The sequence below is a fragment of the Lonchura striata genome, chromosome 18 (assembly GCF_046129695.1).
Source record: "Lonchura striata isolate bLonStr1 chromosome 18, bLonStr1.mat, whole genome shotgun sequence".
NCBI lineage: Eukaryota > Metazoa > Chordata > Aves > Passeriformes > Estrildidae > Lonchura > Lonchura striata.
This window is the reverse complement of record NC_134620.1, coordinates 8,163,621-8,191,372: the sequence shown is the minus strand read 5'-3', so window position 1 is coordinate 8,191,372 and position 27,752 is coordinate 8,163,621. Positions and strand designations below refer to the sequence as shown.

The 27,752-nt window shown below is 37.2% G+C and overlaps 1 protein-coding gene across 12 annotated transcripts in view; it reads left to right on the top strand.

Annotated features, from left to right (window-relative positions):
• Window positions 1-27,752, top strand: part of ARVCF (ARVCF delta catenin family member) — a 248,924-nt gene that overhangs the window by 8,861 nt on the left and 212,311 nt on the right. For 11 of the 12 annotated variants that reach the window (XM_021544511.3, XM_021544512.3, XM_021544513.3 and 8 more), the window contains one exon: window positions 5,703-5,769. The exons of the other annotated variant lie outside the window; for it this stretch is intronic. The gene's annotated coding sequence lies outside the window, so the exon portion shown is untranslated. The remainder of the gene's footprint in view (window positions 1-5,702; window positions 5,770-27,752) is intronic. 12 annotated transcript variants of the gene reach the window in all.

The window sequence follows — 27,752 nt, the reverse complement described above, 5'->3', positions numbered from 1 at the left end:
ACCAGTGATGCAGAAAACAAGGCCTGAGATGGAAGCTTTTTAGGCCTCGATTAGTTAAAGTAATGCGGGGTATAGTTTGTCATGGTGCCACGAAAATAGGGAAAGACTAATAAGAATTACAGGATAAACACAACAATTTTTTGTGAAAAGAGGTTGAAGTCTATGGTGAAAGCAGCTGGTCTCACACAGGAGAGAGGGATATTTTAACATTTAATTTTTTTTTCTTTGATGTGCTAAACCAACATATTTTAGAACTGTAAAAGTGTGAAAAACAGCAATACAGGTATTTCTGTTATTTCAGAAATAGACAAACTGTGGAGCTGTATTGTGTAGGAAAAGTACTGATCTGACAGCTTCTGATTTTGGTTAAGTACGCAGGGATAAGGCATGTAGTGATTTGAGAAGCTTTAAATGTTTACATAGTAGTTCAACTAAGAAAACGAGAATTTCACATAGTGTCTAATTTAAATGAGCCATTTTCTGTCTGTAATCTGTTATCTGCATGTACCCATGTGACTGCTATACAGAGGATATAATTATTTTGTTTACCATTTTTAGATTGATGTGGATGGAATCAATACCAGTTACTTTGCTTTTCATTACTGAAAGCATCTGAAATGTTGACCAACCTTACCTTCCTTGTGTCAAATGGCTCACAAATCCCTTACATACACACCATTTGACCTTCTAGGACATTCTTCAAAGAACTGACAGGCTTAGCATGTCACTTTTTTCCTCACTTGAAGAAATTAAATCTAATTAGGAGGATCCTACTAATACAATGTAGATAAAGATTACAGGTGCACAGTGTGGAGTGTCCAGAATGAAAATAGCTGTAATAGAGAAGCTGGGGGAGGGGGAAGACCCTGAAATAGGCTGACTTAATTATCAATCTTGTACTCTAAAATAAGATACTTCAGTAGCTGCACTGATATAAAACATTTACAGCAAGTTGGAAAATTCTATTGGGGAAAAAATCTCCCAAGGCATTTTCTTCTAGACAATATAAAATGAGAAAGACATTATGCACAAATGCAACAGTACCACAGTTTTAGTATTAGTGATTAACACCTGATATTTATTTCCCTTTTCTTCTCTCAGGTGTGGTTTGACTGGGTACACCTGAATACCTAAGTGCTTTAAGGGTGGAAGCATGAACAGAATTGACTTCTCCTTGGGAAACCTTTCACATTTCACTGGCTGTTAACGTTGTCCTTCTTACAGCAAATGTCACTTGAGACTTCTGTAATAGATAATGAAAAATATGCTTGTGCATGCTTGTCATTTCACATGAAATCAAGTGACTGATTTCTGATAGAAATCTCAAGAGCATTGAGTTCATACAGGTTCCTCACAGATCCCCCTCAGAATAAGTGGTTTTGGAACATATTTTTTGAGGCAAGGAGTATTAATAGTAGATTATCTGAGAAACTGAGAAGCTTTGATGCTATGAAATTGCATGCTATGAAATGGAGAGAAACTTACCAAGAATGTACAAGACAAAATCCAGCTGGTTTAAAGTAGGCGTAATATCTAGGACTAAAAAAAATGTATACTTGTTTTGTGTGTCCTTGTGTGACTGGGGAATTTAGAGCAGTCATTGGAAGATGAAGGAATCCAACTCTCTGCATTATTGGACCCAGAGGCCATCCTGTGATTACTAATGCATGCAGGCATGGTCAATAAATTTCATGGTTATACATCTCATTGTCATTTTTGGAGCTCATTGATTTAAGCAGCTTGTGCTTATCAAGAATATTACAGCAGGCAGCACAGCATCATATGCTGACAGGTACAAAGTGGAGGAGTCTTACTTCAATCAAAACTGAAGAAAAATTTGCTGTTAAGTGTGAACTGAATGCTGGAGCAAGTTGGCCAGAGATGGTAGAGATCATGTTTCTGGAGATTTTCAACACCTAAGTGGAAAAGATCCTGAGCAACTTGCTCAAATTGACTATGCTTTGAGTAGGAGAGTTGCCAGGTGCTATCCAAGGGTATTTCCAGTCTCAGCTGTTCTGTTTACTGTGCAGGAACCAGAAGGTAGTTCCAGGGTTGCAGGACAATATCCCTTTATGTTTCTCACCAGTGGGGATAAGGCATCAGTCAAATCTCCCTTTTCCAGTGCTGGCTGTGAAGGGGGAGGTGGATGGACAGAGGTGAGTGAGGCTGGGATGTGGCTGCAGGTCTGAGGGCACCATTAGCAGCTGCGTTTATGAGACCGCAATTTGTGATTTTAACCAACTTGGTTGTATCTATTTAAATTAACATTTAAGGTCAAACTTCTGCCATTAGTGCCATAAAGAATTTTAAGAGGTTTATTCAAATTTAATGCTTCCAGTGTCACTTTTTAAGCTGGCTTCAAAGCATATTGACTTACATTGAACATAATCTCCTAATGAGTTTTTGTTTTTGCCAGGAGATACATGTTTCTTCCATTATCTTGTTTGCTTCTATTTTCTACTTTGTGAGTAATATTTGCAATTACTTTTCTACAGTACCATGTTGGTAACAGCAGCAGGAAGCCATAGTTAGCTCAGCTGGAACATTTTGGCCTCTGGAGTTCTTGTTACTGCATTCAGAGTAAGAAATAACCGCCTGCTTATCTTAGTGGCATTTGGATACTCTCAGACCCTTTTTTGTTCAATATTTCTTTATTAGTTAGACTTAAGACAACTGGTAGGAATAGTAAATCCAAGTTGATTGTAACAGATATTGTCTGACATTGGCATGTCTGTAACTAGGAAGATGAAAACTGTGTGCAGTAAATATTTGGACAAGCTCAAAGAAGTTGCTAAAATAATTCTTAATTGTCCTGCCAGCTAGACTGGACAAACAAAGTGAAAATTATTTGCTTTAATCTGTGCACATTTTTGAAGAGCCTCAAAATTGCTGTGATGGTGTATTGAGCTGTATGTCTGCTCAGTGCTTTTGTGGACATATTTCATGTTACCTGTAACTTTCATCAGAGCAGTGTTCCTGTGGGGAACATGTCCTGTGGCTATTGTGGGACTGGGAGAGCTGTGCTCAGTTTACACCTCAACAACTGGTCTGCATTAAAGCACCTTGAAGACATATTTGTAATATTAAAATAAAGGTGCATAGCCTTTGTTTAAAATCCTGTCTCTTTGGAAGCAGGTTACCTAATGAGCATGTTTTACTCATCTCATGGGGACAAAGCCTTAGCTATTAAATTTGTGGCAGCAAAATGAAACAATTTTTGAACCAAGTCATCATTTTCAGCATCAATAGAAGGTGATGCCCTTGTCAGCTGGCGTTGGTTCAGCATAAGGTTCCAGTCTGAATTGGCTGTGTTATGCTTCGAGCTGCTCTTTAAGAGACCTTCACCCTTCTCTCTGTTTGGAGCTGCTGCCATGGTGGGTCTATTGAATATTTATAAGTAACTATTGCGAGACTCCTTCCTGCAGTCACAGTGTAGACTCGTTAGTTCCCGTCTGGCAGAGTGAAGCTTGTTCAGGCTCATGACAGACTCTACTTCCATAATTTCTTCTCTGCTTACTGTTGTGTGTTAAGCCACGATACTGATTTGAGCTCAAAATACAGCTCCACTTGTACTACTACAGCAGTTTCAAGATTGGCTTGGTTCCTGAGAAATTCAGACCTTGCGGGACCTGGAGTTTGGCAGACTAAACTTTTTAAACAAGGGTACTAGTGAAGGCTGGAAAGCTTGTTCTCTTGCTCTGCTGCTTGATTTAACAAATGTTTTACTGAGCTGTGTAGAGAGATATCCAAAATCACACTGAATCCACACCCTTTGCAATTTTAAGAATATGACATTGCAAAAAGTTAGGGATCTGTTTTGATAAGAACAATCACCTAATATTAAAAGTTTTTACAGTACACTTGAATTTCTCTTCCCATTAACATCTTCAGATGCTGAAAAGAGATGAATTTTTAATCAAATGTAAATTATGAGAACGTCAAACACTTTTTTAACAAATTTGCTAATAAAATATTAAAAGTTATACATAAATGTGCATTATGGATAATTATAATTTATTCCTGAAATCTTCTTAGAACCATGTGTAGTAGCAGGGTATCCAGATTTTTACGTCAAGTGATACCTTGATTTATTGAAAATTTACATTAAATCAGCTTACTGTCAACTTTTGTTTTACTTACATCATCATCAAGAAATTCGCTGATTATTTACTTTTTTTTAAACAGACCATAATTTTCCACTTGTTTTGAGAGTAGAAGATTTTTAAATGGTTTATACAAGGTAGACATATTCAATTAAAAATAATTTTAGAAGTACAGTTTAGGATTTGTTGCCAAGTTTTAAAATTGTATTGAGATATTAGTGGCATATTTTAATATGTATTATTACCCTACTGATGTAAAATCTTATCAAGCTATTAGTGGAATTTTTTTTTAATATGTAGTGTTACCCTACTGATACCTGTTTAATATTATTTCTGATTATTACTATAACTGGTTTTATTTTGGTTTTGTTTGTTTGTTTTGTTTAGAGGAAATTGTGTGTTCATTTTTTTCTTGGAAAAAGGTTTTTAGAAATGAAACTTTTGAGGAAAATTCTTGCCTGAGGTTGGATTTGCACTGATTCAGCATGTTTTTTATCATTAAACCATCTCCCTCAGTGCTGTTTCTGGAACAGCGTGACCCTTTTAATGAATTTTATTTTGTGACAAACTGAATTTCCGTGTACGTGCTCTGCTTGCTTGTGTGTTTTGTGTTTGTGATGTGGTTTCTCCTTTGTTCTGCAGCACTTAAAAGCATCTACTTATCAGAGTTGAAGATAAATAAAGCATCCTGTTAGTAATTAGCTAGATTTTTATTGTGTCATCCTGAAGGTCCTGGAATTACTGTATCAAGACATAGTGTTGTCTTACAAGTTGTAAATTATGTAATGAAAAATAAAATTTACCGTGGAAGGTGATGACACCTGAGGAGAAGATAAAGATTTTGGGAGGCAGCTAAATGCTGAATTGCTTAAAAGAATTGGGGGACAAACCCTTAAGTCTTCCTTCATAAAAACAGTCTGCAGATAAAATTTATTTTTTAGATCATTTAAAAATCAGTTTCTCAAATGTAAGAAGCTGGTTTTCCCAGTGAGTTCACATACATCCTTTGTGAATCAGTGTTTTGTCTGGTATTAGTGTGTTCAGGTGAGGCCTTGTGGGTGAGCATCTTCATCCAGAGCAGTAACCCCCCCACACCCTCAGCAAAATAACCCCTAATTATATGTAAGAATCATTACTTAAATTACTGCAGTAAATCCCTCTGTGTCAGAGGGACTGTCCTAGAAATCCAGTGTAGCCAGCAGTAGAAGGGTCAATGGCCAGTGGTGCTTTGGCATTGTAGTGCTGTAGCTACACTTGGGCATGTATTGATCAATTGATTGGTTTACATATTTATTCCAATCACAAATGATTTTTGCATTTTATGACCCAAAGCTGTCAGTGGAAACTTTGCCACATACTAGAGCAATCAAACCAAATAGACATTTCAGCACTGAACTTTGATTTTGGGAAGCAGGAACTCTAGAGACTGATGAAAGCCTTGACTTCAGCTGTTTTGAGCTAGGGATCACAGTACAGTATTGGCAGGTGTTTGGGCTGTGAACTGTATAGGAAGTTGTTTCATTCCTCAGGTCAAGAAGCCATTAGTCACACTAGTTAGAGACTTTATTCAGAGTTTGATCTGCCTCTTCTGTTTTCCAGGGGTATCCGTAACTGAGTTGTGCTTTATGAACAAGGGGAGGGGCCTAACAAGTCGCCTGAAACGGTGGTAAGAGTTGGCAAATTTTCTTACATAGATTTCTATTTCTTTCATTATTTCATGTGTTTCTGTGTATGAAATCTAGAAAGCAAACTTATCTGGGACAGTAAATAGAAAGATTAAAAAAGTAGCAGTCTCACAGTAGACATTTGTAAAGCGATAAAAGGCTAAATTCTTTTTGTAGTAATAGCTTGTAGTGACCTTTCTCTCAAACAGAAGGACTTCTGAACTGAGTATGGCTAAAATATTCAAGCATTTGAGTTAGCCTGCTTGGAATACCAAATCACCAAACAAAAACAAATGTTTGTTATAATCAAAATATAGAATAATCAACTGCATATAATGTAGCTAATAATAAATCTTCCAAAACTTTGTAAATGGGCCTTGTCAAGATGTTTTGTTTTGCTGCTGCCTGGCTTTTAGACAGAAGGTGAACTGACTTGCCGCCTCCTGACTGCCCCTTCTCAGCCCCTCAGTTTTGTGTCCAGCTGTACAGACAGATTTCATTAGGGGTTGTTCCCAGAGCTCTCTGTGCAGAAATCTGTGGCAGGGGGATGTTGCACAGTTCTGAACTCCGTGGTTACCTCCAGGCATGGTGGGGTGTGGGCCTTGCTGCCCCAGAGCCTCCCTAGTGTAAGAGACAGATTTGTGGCAGAGCAGGTCAGTCATTGTAAGCAAAGAGCAAGCAATTTATTAATTTGTATGACTTTCACTTATCTTAGAAGTTATTCCTGAGACTTAACCAGGCAGAAGCTTCCTTAGACAAGGAAAAATCATTGACATTGGTATAAAGGAATATAATTTAAAAAACCCCTGATCTCTTAAATAACTAAAACCAGGAGATGCTGTACTTGCTAAATGAGTGAAAATAATTGAATAATTCAAACTTCTAAAAGCTTTCATTTCTTTTTATTAGTCTCCTTTGAAATTTGTTTAAGGGAAAGTACATTTTTGGGTAGAAGATGGGAATACGGTTTACATAGTACAAGCAGAACTGAGAACTGCTGCTTCTGAGTATCCTAAGCAGTATAGAAGAGGTGTGAGATTTCTTAGGGGATTTTTCACTGTAATAGTCAGCCTGAGGTGAAATTCATATTTTAGCGATCTATTTAGAGCAAAAGAAAACTACTGTGGGGTAAAAGGGAATAAAGTAATAGGAACAGAAGGTTTTGTCTTTCACCAAACAGCTTCACTACTTTTGTTCACTACTAATACTGTTCATTATTAGATAAAAAGGTATAAAGCAATCAAATGAAATGCTGTTTGTAGTGACATGACAAACATGTATCTATTTTTATTCTGCAGTATATTTGTGAAGGTAAGAAATGTACAGCTTTGAAAATCTTCCTACTTTTTGTACTCTCAAGATTCAAACAATACTAATTGTCCTATCATTACCAAAGGTCTTTTTTACAGAGTTCAAGTCTAAGACTGATTCCTTGTTTCAGAAGTGAGGTATTCTCTGTATTCCTTTAAAAGAGCATGTCACCCTTAATCAGGAGAGCCATACATTTTCAGAATGATGGTGCTTTCAATTTATTGCTTGTCAACCCTAAAGAATGCTAGTCATTTTCTTTACAAGTGCAACTCATTGACTGAGACTGCTAACTTATAAAGCAATTTTAGGTTTATTTTGATTGGTTATTGGTTTGTGGCTTTTAATGATGAGATTGAATTGCATTTCTGTGCAATAGACATTGTGGTGGAAAATCTGGAAAGTTGGAGCCATTTGGAACTGCTATTACTCCCACTGAGTTCAGCAGTAGCATTTCTGTGGCTTTCAGTGGGAGTAACATTATACTGTCTGAATGAGAAGACTTTTCTTTCAAAAACCACTTAGAATAGTCTGCTTTAGTTAGAGTTACATGAAAACTAAGTAACTATTGTACTGCTTGTTTATGGAAAAAAAAGGTATTTCCTAAGTAGAAGAAAGAAGTTGTAACCATTTCTGTTGTGCCAGCACATTGGGTTTTTTAATACCTACAGCTATGGAAGTCTTTGCACCACAAAAATTGGTTATCTGGTTATTGGTTAGAACAGTTTTGATTATATCCTCCAGTGTGTTTTATTATGTTGTCTGTGGAAGTAGATTTCAGCAAACTGAGTGCCTTCTCACAAGGCAGGGGGTGTTGCAGGATGAATCCTTGAAGGTATTAATGGTCATGTAAACAAGGAATCTGTATTGGAGAGGAAGCATCGTCTGGATATATATAGTTTTCAAAACTGTGTATTAGTTCTCGACTTTTTATTAAAAGTTAATTATTATTAGTGGCATTTTCACCAATGTAATTTAAGAAAAGGGTTATTTTCTACAAAGGTGAACATTTCAAAATGTGCTATGTTTGCTATGCAGTAACTGTCAAAAAAAAATTGTTTTAAGCCCTTCTGTGAAGATGCTACTACAAGTGAACTTGGCATAAAAGCTTCTGGCCCATGGTTGCCCAAAGAAGATTTCTTAAACATTGAAAATAAATGCCTTTTCAGAAATTAATGCTAAATAGTATTTTCCAGAAGTGTAGTTGTGTGATTTAAATGGTCAGTTTTGCTTGCAGTATACAAAATTGAGTTAACTTGATTTGAAATATGTTCCAGGCTGCCAGATTTCAGACCTCAGCCATCCAGAATGGGTGTTTTTAAGCTGTTAGGAACATTTTTTTTCCTTGTAATTAATTTTCTTTCCCTAATTCATTGCTTGTGGATTTATGGCTGCTTATTTTGGGTTTCTGGAATGATCGAGAGTGATGAATTATTCTTAATTGATGGATTACTGTATATTAATCAAACTCTTACTTAATATGCTTAATATTTCTTGGGAGTAAGCTATTTTTAAAAAACATTGTCTGTAGTTAAGTTTATTAAATTAGGACTTGAGCATATAAGAGTCTCTGTCACATATGGGAAGCACAAGTTGTGACCCAAATACTCAAATTACCCAAAGTAAGCATTTTGTTTTATAAGCATTTGCAGCACAAACAAATCTGAACTAAATAATTTTAGAAAGGAATTTCCCCTCTATATAGTGTACATTATATGTAGATGTTAATTAGGGATTTTTCATCTGTGACTCTTGGAAATTTTTTTAATCTGGTTTATCTGATGCCAAGTCTGTTTATCTAGAATGGGAAGTTTTACTATTGTCTCTGCATGATATGGTTTACGAACTAAGTCTGATGACTCTTTGTTGTGTGCCTGAGAGTTTACCTCTACATGATTATCGTTAGTTAATGATCATACAATTTTTCCAGAATTGCTGCTGAGTCCTAATTTTGCCTTCATTATTATCCACACCATGGTAGTGTTGAATAGATATAAAAAAGTGCATTGGATTGTTATGTACAATATGCATGGATTTAATAAATTATAATTTAGGGGGCATCAGAAATACTGATTACTGAAACGGGAAGATTTTTTTTTTTGGTAGGATGTCTACGGAATGTTTGCAAAATTCTTAGCCTCTCTGAAGTGGAATTTCATTGAGTTGCCTGGCTAAGTTTGGCCTTAGAATTCTGTGTGATACATCATTGTGTGCTGCCCTGCTTTCTGCTTCATGGCTTGGAGAAAGCCTGCTTCATCTGAAATGCATTAGTATTCAAACCCTGGATGCTCTTCTGGACTCAAAGGACTGATAATCTGTATTTGGAATATGCATGTGGAAACATGCTAATGTACACCTATCAATGGAGCTGTACCTCTTTGCACACATTAGTATTGAAAACAAATATGTAACTTCTGATTTTTGAGGTCCAGCTGACACTGTTTGTTTTCTGGTCAATTGTGTGATGCAGCTCCTCTGGCATATCTTTGCTGGCATATTCCCAGATGCCATACCAAATTTCCCCATATGGATCCAACACGGAGATTGCAAGTTTAGAATTTAATCTATAATTGCATAGCAAGAGTCATGGTAGGCCTTCTTAATATTCATTCAGTGTTTGTGGAGACATGTCTAGCAAGATGGAACAAGATTGGCACAGTCTATTAAAATTACAGTGAATAAAACTTTAGGACCCAATCTCCTGATTTACATTTCTTATAGCAACATCTCTATAGAATTGACAAGACATAAATATTAGACAAATTTTCTCCTTTTATTTAGATTCATTAAAGGCCTTTCCAAATAGATAAAGGAATCTTGGATGGTGAAAATAATTAAACAAAAAATATAAAGCATGATCTTAAAAAAATGTTACAGTACCTGCTCCTTAGTAAGCCAGAAATATATCCTTACAGAACAGGTACAGGTGGAATTGAAATGCAATCCATTTAGCTGCTGAACCACCTCATGGTGACTGTTTTTAACTTTTCCTTTAAGTGTTAAAAAGTAAATTTTATACAAGAGGACAGGCAATTTTATTTGGCTTTGGGCTACTTTCTTGATTTCTTGTAATTTCAGTATTATTCTTCCATTGTAAACTTTCATGCCTTATGGTAAGCAATGATTTTTTTTTTTTTTTAATTTGCTTTATATGGTGTGTAAATTGGTTGTGGGCTTCAGCAGGGATGTACATTGGTGCAAGTCTTCTGAAACTTGATTTGCATTTGTGCTGTAGAAACGTGCTGAAAACTGTCAGGGAGAATTCTGTGAGATTTTATCTTGCACATCTTAAATAAAGGGTCTTCCTGTTAAAAACCTCATGACTTGAATGAATTTTGAGATAGGTTCTAAAATACCTACATAGTGAAGCCAAGAGCATTTGGACTCTAATAAAACAATCCCCTTTGCATTTTTGATTTAAAGCTGATTTTTTCCTCCATCTGGAAGGTTATGCATGAACAACTGCAGAGATGCGTTGTTCCATGAGAGTTCTGGCAGGGATTGTTTCCCTGGAATGATGCATTCAGGAACAGAAGGGAAACGTGCCCTGATCTGTCTCAGAAGCTTAAAGCATCGCTTGTTCCTCCTCTCCTTCCTGACTGGAATTCCAGTAATTGTTGTAGCTTTAGCATCGCCCACATCAGTAGAAAGGAAGACTTTGTTTCTTCCCACTGCTCCCTACTGCTGCCAAGATGGACCTAGGGCATTTTTGACTGGGGGTATGAGGGCGTATTTATCTCATTAAAATGATCATTATCATATCCTTTTGTTGACATTATCTTCAGCATGTTCTTTATTTTAATTAAATTGTAGCTTATTGTGTGGTAATTCTTTTGCTTTCCTGAAGTGCTTCTCCTTATGATAGGTATCTGTACAGAATCCAAACTGACAGCTGGCAGAAGATTGATTTCATAATACTGTAATGGATTGCAGTACTTCTTATTTTGAGCATTTCTTCTTTTGGCACTAGGTATTTGTGAAAATATTTGCTTGTTTTTTTTTTTTTTTTCATATTTTTCTATATACATGTATAGGATGATATTCTGGCACAAAAATGTTACACTTCATTTAGTGACAAAGAAAATTTTCAGCATTCTTGGAGAAGGTTGGTATGCTTGATAGTTGCACGTTGCACATCACTCTCAGGGTATTTATAGGTACAGGGGGCAGCACAAAGATTAGATGCTTTCCAGCATGTGTTAATAAAGTATTATATCTTTCATGAAGGTTTTTTTATGGAGCTGAGCTTAGAAGTATGTTTGAAAACAGCCTTGTCACACATGTCATCAAGGTCAGAAGGGAGAGAAAGCAGACATTTCAATGTTCCAACTAAGTTTTGTGAAAGGACTGTAGAATGTTAGTGCTTGCTAACCAGTGAACCAGTCTCTTCATGCCTCTTCAACAGTCCTGCAGTAGAGATGATGCAGTTTATCCTGTTCCATTAAATATTCAGCTTTCACTGCTTGGGATTTGAAGGTTAAACTTTCAGGTAATATAGTTGATAATCCCCTAATAGATTGTGAACCCAAAGTGGCACCATACAAAAGCCTGGAGTGCAGGGTGTGGAAAAGTCCTCAAGTGAGGTTGGGAGTGTGGTGTCTGTACTTGGAAATTCTCTAATAGTTGATGTAGTGGAGAACAGCAGTTCACTCTTGCTATTTATAGACAATGGAGACTTTTTTGGCATTTTTATTGTGGTTTTCCACCATGAGTTCTGGAGAAACATGAACAGTTGGTTCCATGTTGTAGCACCTCATTGGTAGTGAATACAGTTCATTCCTTGGAGTGCTGCTGTAGAACACGTTTTAATTTCAAATAAATAACCATCTGAAAAACATTGTGCTGAGCACTGGACCTAATTAACACTATCATTGCATGTTTTTCATTTTGTAATTTAAACTTATTACTTACAGTTTTGGGAAGCTGTTGTGCACATTGATAGCATTCAAGTGTAATTAAAAAACACATAAGTAAGTGAACATCAGTTAGACTAATATTATGCCCCCAGACCTGGAGGTGTGCAGGCTTCCACAAAAGCAGACTTTCTTTAATACCCTTTGTGTGCCAGTGACACTGAAGGATAATGCTGCTTTGTATTGTCCTTATAACTTGAAAAAAAATTATACTGATTTTATGGATTTATTCCAGACTTAAACCACTGTAGAAGCATACTACTGCTGTGTAAAACCTTTCTGCCAGCAGATGGAAATGTATATACAACTCATCCTTTGACTTACGTCTTTCACTGGCTGATGTTTCCTTCCCAATCATTGAAGTTGAAGGCTAGTAAAAATCCTATTTAAAATTTCAACATAATGGATCTTGCTGTGCCAAAACTTGCAAGATCTTATCTTTAGCAGAAACTGCAGAGTTTAGACTTTCTGGAAAGTAGGAATGCTGCAATAGTGTTCTGTATTATCCACTACAAGTAATTAAAAGCTGTAGACATTGGTTAAGATGTCTGTGGTATGTTTGTGGAATGATTTTTTGTGGAATGGGTATCTCTGTTGAACTTGGGACTGCTGCATTGCAGTAAATATACCTGTGGTAGAGTACTAAGCACATACGAGCATGGTTTTTGCTAATGAGTTTATAGTTGACACAAGGCTTCAATGGCTTTCCTGGCAATCTTTGCTGTTTGGAATTCGGAGCTAGTCATCATGCTATTCTGACACAGTTGGACATCTAATTGAAAGTAACATCACAGAAGTAATTTTTTTGTTAGCATTGAATCTGTAAGATTGAATTAGATCCCAGCTTTGTATTTGAGATTGAAGTTTTTTGTTACTATTTTCATTACTTTATAAATACTGTATGGTAAAGAGTTGATATTATTTATGCCATTTCAGTGGAAAGTCAGAATTTCACGTCAAGCAGAGTTGTGGGATATTAAGCTTGACAAGGCACTAGGTTAGATATTGTAGATCTAGTTTTTAAGTACTAAAAGACTGAAGAAGACTTTATTTAAGTCAAGACAAGGAGAAGAAATAAGAGGCATTGATACTTGAGGTTCAGAAGGCCAGTTCTAGAAAGGAATTTGGAAGGCTTTGAATGCTGGGTGATAGTGGAAGCAAGGGACAGAGTACATGTCAGGAGTTACAAAATGACTAAAATAGCTGGGTTTTTTTATTGCAAGTGGTGCAATACAGTGTTCAGGTGGTATTAAAGCTACGTAGAAGGAAGCTAAATAAGAAAACTCATGGGATTTTGAAGATACCATTCTGCGTTTCTTTACTGTCTCTAATCCCACCCAAAGGTGAATTCTCAAATATGGGTGAGCTTGCAAGCTCATAATGTGTTAGGGAACATACAGGCTGAGCAAAAACCACTGCCTGTACTCAGTGGTGTGCATGATTTTCCTGGGCTGGAAGGAAAGAGTTACAGACAAACTTAGAGCCTGTGGAAAAAAGATCTTCACTCACAATGGAATTTGTCAAGCAGACACAGATATGCCATGGAATTTTTCACACTTGCTAATGGCTAATGGACTGTCTGGCAGCTCAGTTTAACTATGAAAACTCTTGCCCTCCTTTTTTTCTGTATAGCACCACATGAGGAGAGAGCATCGCTGCATCATCCGGTGCTTTTGGGGTGTTACATTGAGAGCTGATTCCATCCTGATTAACTTCTGAGAACAGGCAGCTCACAGCATAACACCGCTCTCTTTTTTTTTTTTTTAATTTATTTTCCACTCTACTTTCCTGCTTGATTAATATTACAGCTATTGCCTGAAACACAGAATTATTTCTCTCTACAGTTCTCATTGAGAGATCCAAAGGGCTTCTTTCCTAGTATACCACAATTAAATAGGAAAAGGTTATCTGGCCTTTCTGAGAACTCATTTAAAATGAAGGAACAAGAATATTGTTTCAGTTTTTTTTTCTGAATAATAACGTGCAGAGATTACATTTTGTACCTTGGTCCAAAATCCAATCAATTCCTTATATTTCTGTATGCAGTGTAATTCCTTGTCATTTGAAGAAGATGGCACTGGAAAACAGTGCATATGGGTTGGGCTTTTTCTTTCTATAAGCAAGTTATTTTGATGTAATGAATAGAAGCCTATCCTCTGTCAGAAAGACTTGATCAAATGTGAATTAAATAACCAGACTGTATTAAAGTCTGTGACTAAAATGGTAAATGTTAATATGTTTCATTCAAAACCATAGGTATAAAATACACTAGATAAAAATTTTTCTTGGTCTGCTAAATTCAAGTTAATTGGAAGAAGGGCAGTGCAGAAGCGGATGGCATTTTGTTTTGTCATGTTGTGACCACAGGGTGTTTCAGAATAGTTTGAGTTTGTTAAAAGGCAGATTTTGCTGGAAGGGATAAATGCAGGATTGTGTTTTGTCAATTTCTAATAGGAGTGGAATTTCATTAGCGCTACTATTCATTTGTGTTGTGGGAGGAAGAGTAAAATAGATTCTCATTGACTTAAAATGTCACTGTCAATTCTAGCTGCTGGAATTCTCTGCAGTTTGTTGGCTGAATATATGAAAGAAAATAGGACTATGGGTCAGCCCTGTTCAGTCTAATTAGGATCCGTGAGGTTTTGTGTGGGCTTACACATTTGTGGGTTTTGTTGTAGTTGTATAACGTTGTGCTTTTGTCTTTACTTTTAACACCCACACACTCTTTGCTTTCTGATAGTGCTTCATATTTATTTCTGTAATGCAAACTCTCCTCTTGATTGCAGAAGTATAATTTATTGTGCCTACTATATTTCATACCTTTCTGTCCCTGATCTCTTGGAAAGTCCTTGACATTTCTCTGCTTGGTCTACCCAACATAATGGTTACATGATTTTCTTGTCCCACTGCTGACAGTCCTTTCTTCAATGTTTTTCTCAAACTTGTGTTTATCTTCTCCTTCAAAGAGCTGTATGACAAATCTATGTATCCCTATTTCTCTCTCTGCACTCATTTTTCTTCTGTCTTTCTAAGCTGTGTTCTTGTCACAGATTTCAGAATACTCCTTATAGGCAGCCTTTGAAATCAAAGTCTGCATACTGGCAGAAAGATATACGTGATTACTTTTTGCTTTGGCTTAAACAGAAGAATTACCATCTCTGCCAGTTTCAAACACATAGATTTGCAAGCTGGCTACTAAATTCTAAACAACTTGGAATAAAGTTTTTTATCTTCTTCTGTTTCAGTAGAAATACTTAATAAAGATTACTGGAAAATTCTATCCTCCCTGCTCATAGTGACAGATGATATTGATAGGGAATTTCCTGCTAGTTGTTATGAGCAGCCTTTGAATTATGGCTGCCATGAAATTCTGTACTGGTGCACAGTGAAGTGACTTGAAAACAAAGCTAATGAAGTCAGAAATACCTGTTGTTAATCTTGCATTCTGAAGTACAACATTAGCTGAAAATCACTTCAGCTTCTTGTGACTTTTTGGTCCTGTGACTTGTAAAGATAAAGTGTCATTCTCCTGCAACCATTTTCTTTATCTTAAAAAAGAAAATTATGTGAGCAAAGGTTTTCGTTTATAGATGATCAGTCTCCCCATCAAAATTTGTAATAACTGCTATATTTTTTCCTGATTTTCCTGCAAGTTTTTAAACTTGGAGAATAACTGCCTACCTTCCCTCTTCTAATAACCTCAGTGTCAGTTATATTACCTGGAAAGATTTCACTGCTTGTTCTCTGATATTTTTAAAGTTACTGTCATTGGTGTTCTCTATGGGTATTGAAGACCTCATCTTTACAGGTCTCTGAGGAAAAATGACGTGTCCCTGCAGACACTTGGCTACTTCCTCCTCACTTCAGAGGGAAAAGTTTGATGTCTTTATAGGAGCAGTTGTTAATGGCAGTGTGTTCAGCAAGGAGGGTTATTTCTCTGCTTCCAAAGAGCACATGTTAGACATAAACAATTGCAATTGCAAGTATTGTTAATCCCCCTATTGTTCTATAGTAAGTAAAGTCTAACACTTCCTTTTTAAAATATGGCTTTAGATGAACTCCCGCTTCTCAAAATATTTCCACTTATCTGTGAAGTCGTAATTATGGTATTCATCATATTTGAATATAATTGCTGCACTTTGCATTCTGTTCAAGTCATAGGACTTCAGGAAGGAATTAATTCGAGCTATTGCTTTCTTGCCTACTGGAATCTGAATTTTGGACTTTATTGCCTTTGGTTTTTATCAGTTACAGTGTAATGTTTCTAATGAGGCTGTCTTATGCATAGAGTATTACTCTGAAATGGAACTAGACATTTACAAAATAATTAGTAAATACAAAGTAGGTGGTTATCAGGTGCACAGAGATTTATGGATACAGCAGCTATAACAGCTCCATGTTAATCCTGTTGTAGAAAAAAATCTCCTAAATTATTTCATCTCTTTTGAGAAAAATATTATCTCTGTATAACAAGATTGAATTAATACTTGTCAAGTGCTTGAGGTGCTCTGCTTTACAAAAGGTATTGCTGGGTACTTAAAAATTTATTCTACTGGGTGCAGTAATAAACAGTAGAACAGTAATAAACACATGCCTCCCTCACATGTCCTGAAAAAAATTAAAACACTCAAAAAATAAATTGGAATATTTAAAGACTTGTGCTCCTCATAGATGAGGACTTCATGAAGCATTTTCAAAAGCTTGATAAATGCAATAAACTACAGATGCATCAGCTTGTTCACTGTGTGCTGTCAATCACACAGAAATTGGGACGAAGCTTTGAAGTAATGTAGGACTATATAATAATATTATTCTGTGCCTTTTTTGAATGTGTGACCTCTTCATGGAAAGAATTGCACATCTGCACTCTGAAAGTTTGGAACTGATTAGAAAAGAGTTGCTAAGCCCAGTCATTTTCTATTACAACCATGGTGATTTATGTATTTAAATGTAACAGATTTCCTCCTAAAAATAATTAGTGTTTGTGTTTTGTCCCTCTTTATTTGATTTGGAAAGGCTTTCTCTGACGGGTAAAATTGTCCTGATTGCCACCAAAATGAGCATCACGAATAGCTGCTCATTTTAGAGTAGCAGAGTTTGAGCTCTCGTCATTGGGAGCATTATGGAACACGATGATGCTTGACCTTGTTGTCCCTGCCACCTTTCTCTTTTCCTTATCTCCACTGAAGAAGAGAGTGAGTTTTGGGAGATGTCCACAGTAGCTTTCTCTATTGCTGCTTCCCCAGGGCTGGGTCCCCTCATTTGCTGCCTGAGCCTTGCCTGGTGCTCTCTGCTTTGCTGGGCAGTGACATTCCAGCTGCACACACTGAACACAGGAAGGTTCAAGTCAAAGGCAGTGCAGTAGAGAATGGGGCCTGGGAGGTTTGTGGAGCATCCCCAGCTCTCCCCACCAGCTCAGGGTGAAGACAGGCTCAGCACATGCTGAGCACAAATCATTCTGAGGCTTTCTGCAGATTTTTCTCTTCTTTATCAGTCTTTTATTGGGATGCTGTGAAGTTTCTTAGTCCGTGGGTATTATTTCCATGTGCAGCCTTGCAGCTGAGCAATTGTAGCAGTACCAGAGTTCAATTTAACAGTAGTTCTTCAAGAGCTTGGGTCCTTGACTGATTTGTAGAGGACAAATGAAAAGAGCAATTGCAAATGGGTTTCTGTGCTGCTAGAGTTCTAAACAGCCTTCCTTCCCTCTTGGCAATGTGTCAGATCATACCTCAGGGAGGAACCTTAAAAAGATTTAAATACTTAAATGCAGGGTCAACTTTTCATATCAGTGGGTGTCTTTAGCTGGTATCGGTGTGCTCAGCAGTAATAATTTTCTTTAATATTTTCAGGTAGCATTGAAGGTGGTAATTGAGTAGCAAGTGTTTTGAGTTCTTACATTTCTTAATCATATTTCCCTATAATTTACTAAATTCACTTTAGAACCTCAGTTTTGGATTCATTTTAAAGAAAACATCATTGCAGCTTGTTGTGCTGTGGGGAAGATTTGTATCTAGTATATCAATAGCTGCACAAAAACTGGTAAGCCAGAGAGAACCAAGCCAGGAGAAGAAGAGGTTGTTAGGAAAATCTTTTAAAGGAGAGACATTAGCATACAACTTCATTACTCAGCTATTTTAGGGTATTCCATCAATGCATAGCATTAATCAAGGGAAAGGGAGCTATTAGCTTGTGGCCTCTACCCTGTAGATCCTTGAGGCTGTAACCTCTCTTCTCATACAAATTTGTAGACTTGACCTGTTTCTGGAGCTATCAGTTCCAGCATACTGCAGCACTGGCCATTCTCCTCAGTGACAGCACCCTTTTTTTGCTTTATACCTCGCAGGTGTGCAGAAAGTGGCAGGCCTGAATTGATTCTGGCAAGAAGTCATAATAGTTGATGCAAGAAGGCTGTCATCTTTTGGTACACAGAAGTGGTTTCTAGATGTGAAATCCATACCCTGATCCTTTGCTTCACCTGGTGTTTCAGTGGCACTGCTTGGGTTCAGGCTGTCACTGAAATGTTGCTGCTTTGTTGTTTACAGATGGTTCTCAGTGGCTGATTTATGACTCGGTGGGGAAATGACTGCCTGGTCTTGTAATTTCTCTATTATTTCATGTATGAAAAGGATGTATTGGCCACTATTAAAGAAGTAGCCTTATCAAAGAGAAAAGATAATTACAAATCACCATTAACATTCTTTGAGGATGGCTAATTGAGAGAAATTGGGGGGAACAGCAGAATGGAAAAGTTTAAGTGCCAGTATCTCTGGCCTTCTGTTTAAGCATCAAGCCTGCCTTGTATAATAAAAGCTATTTATAAATTGCTGCTCTGTTAAACGTGTACAGAATTTTACGATGCATAAATTGGGAAGCAGTGCCAGCTAAGGGACTTAGCAGAGTGATGAATGGATGACAGGGTGCAAGACTGAAACTGTGTTTTATTCATGGATTGTGAGGTCAGGAAGAACTGCTGGGAAGGGCTGGCAGTTGAAGGAGAAAGATACAGAACCCAAGAGATAAAGAATCAGTAATCTGAGAATTATCAAGGCACATTGTCACACTTCTTTTTGACAGTTACAACTCCAGGTAGTAGCTTTTTATTTTTACTTTGCTACATTTTCATGAGTTATTTTTATTCTTTCTCCCAGTTCCAATTGCATCACTGTCATCAGCTACTTCCAGTGTCACAGCCCTAATTCTCCTAAATCTCAGTAATTTATTCCCTTACATTTTAAGGAACAGGTAACAAAAGGGTTTTTTTACAAACACACACACTCTCTCTCTCTCTCTCTCTCTTTCCTTTTGCTACAGCCACCCACCCACATCCATTTACAGTATAGAAGGTATGTGGTTGTGCAATCCAAAATCATAGTCTTGATCTGGGGCCCAGCTAGAAATGTATTAATCTCTTCAGTTTGGGCTGAACTTGTAAGGGCTCAAAAGATTGGTAGGGGCTGATAACTCATTAAGATGTTGTTTAATTCCCTTGGTCATGTAAGTATTCCTGAGCAGAATGCAATTAATGAAAGTTAATTCCAAACACATAAGTTGAGTTCATTGGTTTGCAGTCATTATTTGTAGTTTTGTCACAGGATACGTTCAACCTGCGGGTGTATTTTATATCCAGAAATACCACCGAGTAAAGAAAAAAATCAAGATGAGGCTAGAATAGAGCTGCTTTGGACCAATTAATGAAATCTGATTACCTTTTATAAATTTTTTACAGGTTCCTCCTGTATTTAATTTAAAATTGGTAGATAGATTGTTTAAGGAATATGTGGTTGCACTTAAAAATACATATTGTTCTCTCATGTTTTCTCCGTCTCCCATCTATAAAGATTTCTGCCAAAAAGCATCAGAAAGGAGATTAAAGAGGCACTCAAGATAATCATCACACAGAGAAGAATTCCCTTACCTGGTAGCAAATGAGAAAATACACCCTGATTAGTTTTACAGTACCAGTGGCCTCTAGTTTTTTTTCTGATAGCTTGTATGGTATTTGAGAAAACAGATGAAAAAAGGACTTAGATATTTGGGGGAACTGCAGGAATTTTTTCATGCAGAAATGACAAGAGATTCACTTTTACAACCCCCAGTATCCTGACATATTCTTGCTATTGTTACATTGTAATGCTGTAATTTGAATTTTAAAAAAACACAGGCAAGCAGTATTAAATAAAAAGAAAAATAAAATATTTGGATGTGATTCTTTGTAAATGCAATACATCTGACAGTGATTATAGTATTGGTTTTGGTCTAATTTGTGTGCTGCAGATTAACAGTATTTCCTGACCAGATTTTATCCTGCTTTTGCCACCAGTGTTACTCAAGACCCCTTTAGAGCATGGAGGGAGTGGGTTGTGAGTGGGTTCATTCTTTTCATAGTAGAATGAATAAATCATATCATTCTTTTACAGTAGAATGATATTTTTCTGGGAATGCCTTTTGCTCTCCAGGCTTGTAGTATCAATCTGATCAGCCTGTAGTCTGGGAATGGATGAGTGGGATCCAGAGCAATTATTCCAATGGATCAGACAGACCGCATGGGCACTCCTCTTCTCTGGAGCTGCTCTGGGTGCTGGCTGGTGTAGTAGGAAAACTGGCAGTGCTCTGTGAAAGGTTTTTTTTCAGCCCTCCCTTAGTTCAGCAGTATAGTATCTTAGAGTGTTAATTTTACCTACATGTGGATCCAAAATGTGACAAACTTGTTTGGTGCAACCGTCCTCACTGGTTGGACTAAGGTTCTTCACCTTACAGTGAGTACTTGGATTTTTATGTTTTTCTTTTCTATAGCAAGTGCAGTTTGAGGGGGATGTTAAAGTTTGTTTGCACCAGTAGTACCTTGTGGTTGGAATGACATAAATGTCTGTTCTGCAAATAATGGCAAGTACAGTCTGCTAAACAGAATGCAAGGGGAGCATGGCAGTTGGTTTATGAATTATTCTAGATCTTAACTTTGAAGTAAAGGAACTGTTAGCTCTATTGTAAAGCTAATATTTTTAAAAATAAGTTAGGCAGGTTTTTTTCCCCCAGTAGTAATAAATTGATACTTGTCTTCTAAACTGTCAGTCATGTTTCTTTTAGGGGAGCATATTTTTGCTACCTATTTATTTTATCCATAAAGGTAATATGTATATATATTATTTCTAGTGTTAGTATTGCACAATAATCAGAAATTATTTTCCCACCAGTCTTGATAAAATTTTAAAATTAGGTGTGTGAACCAGCCTTTCAGTTTGCAAATTAAGCAATGTGAAGCAGTGTATAAGATATCCCAGGAAATTTTTCAGTTTTTACACTATTCAGAATAGGAAAGCATTTTGCCATGGAATAGGACTAGGTTTACAATGGCTAGTAACAGCACTTTTTGGAAACGCTACAAAGATGGCATTGCCTGTTTCCACATATCACAGTTGGCTTACTAAGTGCCATATTTTCTCTTAAGTGCTTTCCCTGCTGTTATTTCCTCCCTGAAAAGTTGATTCAGTCCCTAAAAGCAGAGGGCCCCTGGGAGAAGCTAAGGACACACAGGAAGCAAGCTTGGTCTCAATACAGGTGTCGGCTCATACATGAGCTGGATTTATGTGCTGTAGGACAATCAGATAAAATGATGAAGAGAATTCATTCTTTTAGTGTCTGGTACTTTGTGCTTTCTGTATATGGGATTTTTATGGAAATTATTGGACATGCAGCATTATGCATTTGGCTTGAACCATGAAGTGGGAAGGAGAGTACATGATGTCTTACACAGAGCTCTGGAAAGGAAGCAAATTGCATGCCTACCTGAAAAGAAAAGGCTCACTAACATGGTGTTGAATGTGTTTTTCCCAAGAAAGCAATTACGTGTTTTAATCCTGAAGTCTATGAAGTATATGTATTACATGTGTCACTTCTGTATACATTGTTTTGCTTCTCTCTGGATTTGACAAATTAGACTTAGTTTGGATCACAGCCAAATAATATGAGCCAATTTCATGCCTTGTGAGTTACTGAAGAGAATGTTTGATACCTAAAGCTTCAGTTTGCTGGCTCCCCTCCCATTTCTCTTAATCCTTTTGGGAATCTTGGTTACAACTCTTTTTTCAGAGGCTCAACAGTTTCTGAGCACTGGGCATTACTATACCAATGGAATGGAAGGAATTGTAAATATGATTTCCCTTTTCCCTGACATTTGTCTCTTTCTGGTTTGCAGTCTCCTTTTCACTAATTCTAGAGAACAACTATGTGAGATCAGAAAATGTGCTTTGGTCTTAATGGATCTTAATGTCATGAAAATCACTATCTGAACTTGGGATCAGAGGCTGTTCAGGGAAGTAATTTGATTTTGTTTTCTGTATTTCTGTAATATATTTATTGAAGATTCTGTAAGCTGTTATCTTACTAAAGCATGTGTTTCTCTTTTGCTTGATAAATGCTTTCCCTGCTGTTACTTCCTCCCTGAAATACAAGGCAGGACTGCTGGTTTGCTTCTGTAAGAGCAGCATGAGGAAGACAAACAAACAAGTACATTTGACATACAATCATGTTGGAGTAGAATATGCTTTGGACAAATGTGGTCAAATGTGAGCTTTTATAATAATTTGAAGCTGGATTTTGTTGCATACAATCCAATAAATTATGTAAGTTTGTTAGATGACCTATGTACAGGGGTGATTTTAAGAGCCTGGAGATGCCTATTAAACGTACCTTAAAAAACTTTGATTTTTAATGGTCTGTTACCTCTCCTTGTACTTCTATTTTATTTCAGTTTGCTAAGGTCTGAAATAGCAAATATTTTAAATGGGAGAAGATATGTAAAGATGTACTGAAAATGTGATTTGTGAAACTCTTTGCAATTTTTTGGGATATAAGTATAAATACAGAAATTCTGTTAGAGCATTTTGAACACTAAAAAGAATAGTTTTCATGGAAAGAAATTATTCATTACATAACAAAGTAAATGTATTGATCATACTTTAAGAAGTGAAGTTCAAGATTTTACTCAATTTACACAGGGTGCTTCATGGAAACACATTCTTTAAAAGTAACTAAAATCCTGATAATGCTCACCATCTAGAAATGTTTGTATAGCAGCTTTTGCTTTTCCCACATAGGAGATGACTTCTGTAATCTCTGTTACTGATACACTGTAGAAAGTTTAATAATAGTGCAGCTTTATTAGTGCATAAATCTCTGTTATGGCAACATAAATCTCCTATGACAAACTTGAGACAAAATTATATTAATTGTGTCCTTCTATTGACTTCAGCTGAGTCATGTACAGATTCTTTGACAAAATTAAATACAAAGAAATGCAAAGAGGCTGCTTGTCAGCTTCATCCATGTAGGCAAGGAAAAATAACTTTAAAATAGTGAGTAACTGTGTTAACACTTCCTGGAGGGAAGGCAGTGTATAGATATTGATGAATTTGCCTCTTTCATGAGCACAAAGTCCTCAGCCACATTCCCTGTGTAATTAGCTTTGATGTAGAAAGAAAAGAGTCTGGTGTAATATAACCATAGTAATTGACATTAATATGTTGTAGCTCAGATTCCTGGCAAGATGGCCTGGAAGATGAGGAAAATCATAATCCGGTAGCATGAACTCCTCAAGACAAAGCTGTATCTCTTCCCAGTGTAGGTCACTGCCTATGGGGAATGTCATCATACTTTCCTCCTGTTGCAATTGGCAGCCACTAATACAGACCTTTGGATCAATTGATTCATTTCTGACTGCAGTTGCTTACCCATGGTGCAATATAATGAGCTTATTTTCCCTAGTATTGTATTTAGGTGGGGGAAGTGTAGAGAGAGAAAAAAAAACCAAAACAACTGGAGGGATTATAAAGAAAGCAAGGAACATGATTTAAAATCCTTCATGTGGAAAGAGGGGCTTAGAGATTTCTCTTTTTCCTCACTTTTTGCATGGGTACTCTTCTTAATTTTACTAGCATCACTAATTAACTACCTCTGTTCCAGTGGCCTTCAATATACAGGCAGATACTTGCATGAAAGTGAGAAAACTTAAAAAGGTTAAAATTTGGCTTTAGCTTCTACTCAGTCTGGTTATTTTGGTTTTATTATAAAGATACAGATTCTAAGGATAATTACCACAGCATCTGATATGGATTAAGATCTGACAGGAGAGCTATTTTTAACCATGCTGCTAAAAGTTCCAGTAAATTATTAATAAATTCAGTATCTAATTTGGCAAAACCTGATAATACTTATCTTCAGTGTTCATAAGCTATGTAGTAGGCTGTTGAAGGAGTTTCTGTAGAAATTAAGAAGTAGCAATGTATAAAGGAAAACTACATTCTTTGTCTGAACTCTTTTTGGGTGTGGGTAAACAACTTCAGCATCGTGAATAAAAACCCAGAACAAGTGTGGAACAGTTTTTGGTTTTACAGTTGTTATTCTTCATTAGAAACAGCTTACTTCTCTCCATATATACTGAGAAAAAGGATCTGTATTAATTGCAAGTTCTCAAAAACTTAATTGTTTTTAACAGACTTGTACTGTGCTACAGAGGTTAGATCTCATGACAAGCCGCATATATTGAGTGAAAGGTGGCAGGGTTGGGATGTGGCACTTTAAGAGAAGGATGTACAAAATGCTTCTGATACCTGGAGCCAGAGACTAGCAGTCAATGATAGTCTGTGTCTTGTCTCTTGGTAATGCTGCAGCACCTTGTTCTGAGGCAGAGTTCACCTTTAAGTTTAGACATGTGAACTCTCTCAAGTGTAATCTGTTGTCAAGAGACATGAACTGTTTGTGACCTTGGATGAATCATTTGTCTTAGGAAGAACAGAGATGTTATTTAAGTAATAAAGTTACTGTCTCAAAAAGTTGGGAGCACAAGTCCTGCAGTTTAAGATTATGAGTATATAAGCATTCAGGTGTTTTTAGGGACTCCAGTGGGTATTTCCACTCATTCAGCAATCCTTTAATGAAATGTGCTTTCTCTTTCTTCCCTTTAATATGATTAATCATTTAATAACAAAAATAGATTCAAGAAGTTGTGGGAGAACTCAGAAGCCCTACGAACAAGTTTAAAATACATCATAACTGTTTCATATAGCCTGTGTTTGTCAGCTGCCCTGTCAGCTGTCACCTGCCTTAGCATCTGGGCAAAGCAGGAAGTTTTGAATTACTGTTCTCATGTTCCGGCTTTATTCTGGTTCCTCTTTCCTCCTCCATATGAGAACTGACTATTCCTGCTTTTTCATTTCTTGCTGTAAAGTGTAGCATGGCCAAAAACACAGGATCTGGCTTTATAGCTCTCATTCCTATGGATATGAATGCTTCATCCTCAAGCGAAATGCTGGGCAGGAATGATGCTTAATACGCAGGATGTTACTACTATACAAGAATGCAGGGAATGTTTTGGCATTAGCTATTAGCAAAAAAAAAGAGTTGAATAGATTAATCTATAAACATACTGAGATTTACAAACCAGAGAAAATGAGGCATCCTTTGCCCTTCATCCCAACATGTGCTGATCAGGGCCTGGGGAGTGGGAAACCCAATTCAGCACAGGTTGTAAATCATCCCTCTTCCATCTCAGGCAGGTGCTTACTGCAGGGTTTGCTGGCCCAGGCACTCTCAGTTTCTTTTCTCTTGCTTTCTTCCAAAATATTTAAAATGTCCTAGCTTGCTTGCAGTCTTCTGAGTTAGCTGCAGAATAGATTTGTGTGTCAGGAGAATTGAGTTCACAAGGTTGTCTTGCTGCTTGCTTTGAAGATAGGTGTGCTTTGGTCCCATCATTGGAGAAGGTTCCTTTTGAATGCGCAGTTTTGTGGTAGATCTAGTCTAACCCATTGGGCAATGCGCCCAAAAAGCTCTCTCTCTTCTTTCAGTGCTGCTCGTGTTTGACAGCAGGAGCCCAGGAAGGGAGGCTGGGACAGCTCCTGTGACCACAAGGGAGCTGCTGCCTTGGCTTGGCTGCTACTCCAAGCCACAGGCACAGAAGGAGGAGCCCCCCAGAGCTTTGCCATCAAGGGAAGCTCCTTTTTCTCCCCTCTTTTTTGTGAATCTGGCCTTCATTTCACAGCTTTTGTTGCAAGTCTGAAATGGAATAGGTCATGTCAAAATGAAATTTTGAGAGAGTTTGAGTAAGAAAAGGAGATATTTCAAATTCAGTTCAATCTGCCGAACCAAGAAATCAATTATTCACGCTGCCTGAGTTAGGACATAAAATGAAATAGTGTAATGTCTTCACTTAACTTTTCTCTCAGTAGTTTTAAGCAGGGTGTTTTAGCTCAGACATGGGCTGGGGAGAGGTGTTGCTGTTGGGGCTTTTTTTGTTAGTTGTGTATTACTGTTTTAGGGGGTGGTGTTTGTTTGTCATTTGTGCAGTGGGATCTTTGGGGACTAGAATGCAGGGAGCATTGACTGTGTGGGATGGCTCATACTAGAGGGGGGAAGGACACCTGAATTCCCAAGGCAATGTAGTGAATGTGTATCTGAGTGTGGAGTGAAACTGAAGCCCCTCGGGCTGAGATCTGATGAGGGCATGGTCCAGGATGTTGTGGCTGCAGAACCAACACAAATGAGCTGAAAATGGGTACAAATGTGCTTTCAGTAATGGCTGATCTGTTTCACTATAAGAAAATAGGTCACTGAATAGCAAGAAATGTAAAAATTATAAACTGTATATATTTCAGCAAATGTGGGGTTTTTCAGATCTAATACAAGGGTCTCTGTGGAAGACGTTTTTAAATTATAATTTAAAATAATTTTTAGCACCTTTTATTTTGTCTGTGAAAATATGCATCATCAATGGCTGATATTAAGACAGTGTGTTCTGCATGCTTAGTCTTGCATCAAGCAATTCATACCCTAAAGGAATATTTGACTTAAGGGAATAGTGCAGCAATTAATTTGAGATAATACACAACTCTAATGGTTCCTTTTAGTAGGTTAGTGAATGCAAAAAGGCTTTAGCAAGTTCAAGGGGGTAAAAAGTGACTGTCTGCCCTCCTGAAGACTCATCTGTATAGAAAGGGAATCATCTTTGTTTTCTTCATTCAGTACCCCAGGCCAGCATGTGTCTCAAGCCTTGCTGGGATTTAGTGCTGCGGCTCGGAGCTATTTATATTGGGATAGGAGGGAGTAAGCTATTCATAGCTAGGCACAAGTGGAAGGAGATACAGGGAGGCAGAAATGGTGCTGGGATTAGGATCCTTTCAATGGGCAGTGACTTTATAGCTTTTCAGCTCACTGCACTCCTGTTTGCAATGAGTCTTCATTTCCCTGGTATCATGTCTGCACCTTGTGTAGGATTTGTCATTCCATCCTCAATCCCTTTTTACCTGGAACTTTTGTTTTCCATTTTCACTTTTCTATAAGACTCTTCTCCCTATCCATTTCACTCTAGTTTCCTCCTAAGTTTTCCCTCATGTAGAAATAATGTTTCTCACATATCCCTGTATTGAATCCCACAACATTATTCTGTTTCCTGGTACAGGGTGTAACTTTTTGCCAACACTTTGAATGACTTGTGCACTTACAGTATGTTGTTTTGGTTTTCAAAGATGGGAGGCTTTAGGTAGTAGGAAGCCATCATTTGTTATATTTTCTAGGATATGGATATCTTCTGGATGATGTATTTGTTGTGCCATCTATCAGTGATTTCTAATCTGGGGGGAAGTAAGTGAAGTTCCCATACTATGCTGAATGGAGGAGAGAACTTCATTTTATGTTTAAGTAGTGATTCACAGTTGTAAATGTTGTTGTATAAAACTCTGACTTAACGTTCCCATATATGAAAATCCCATACGTTA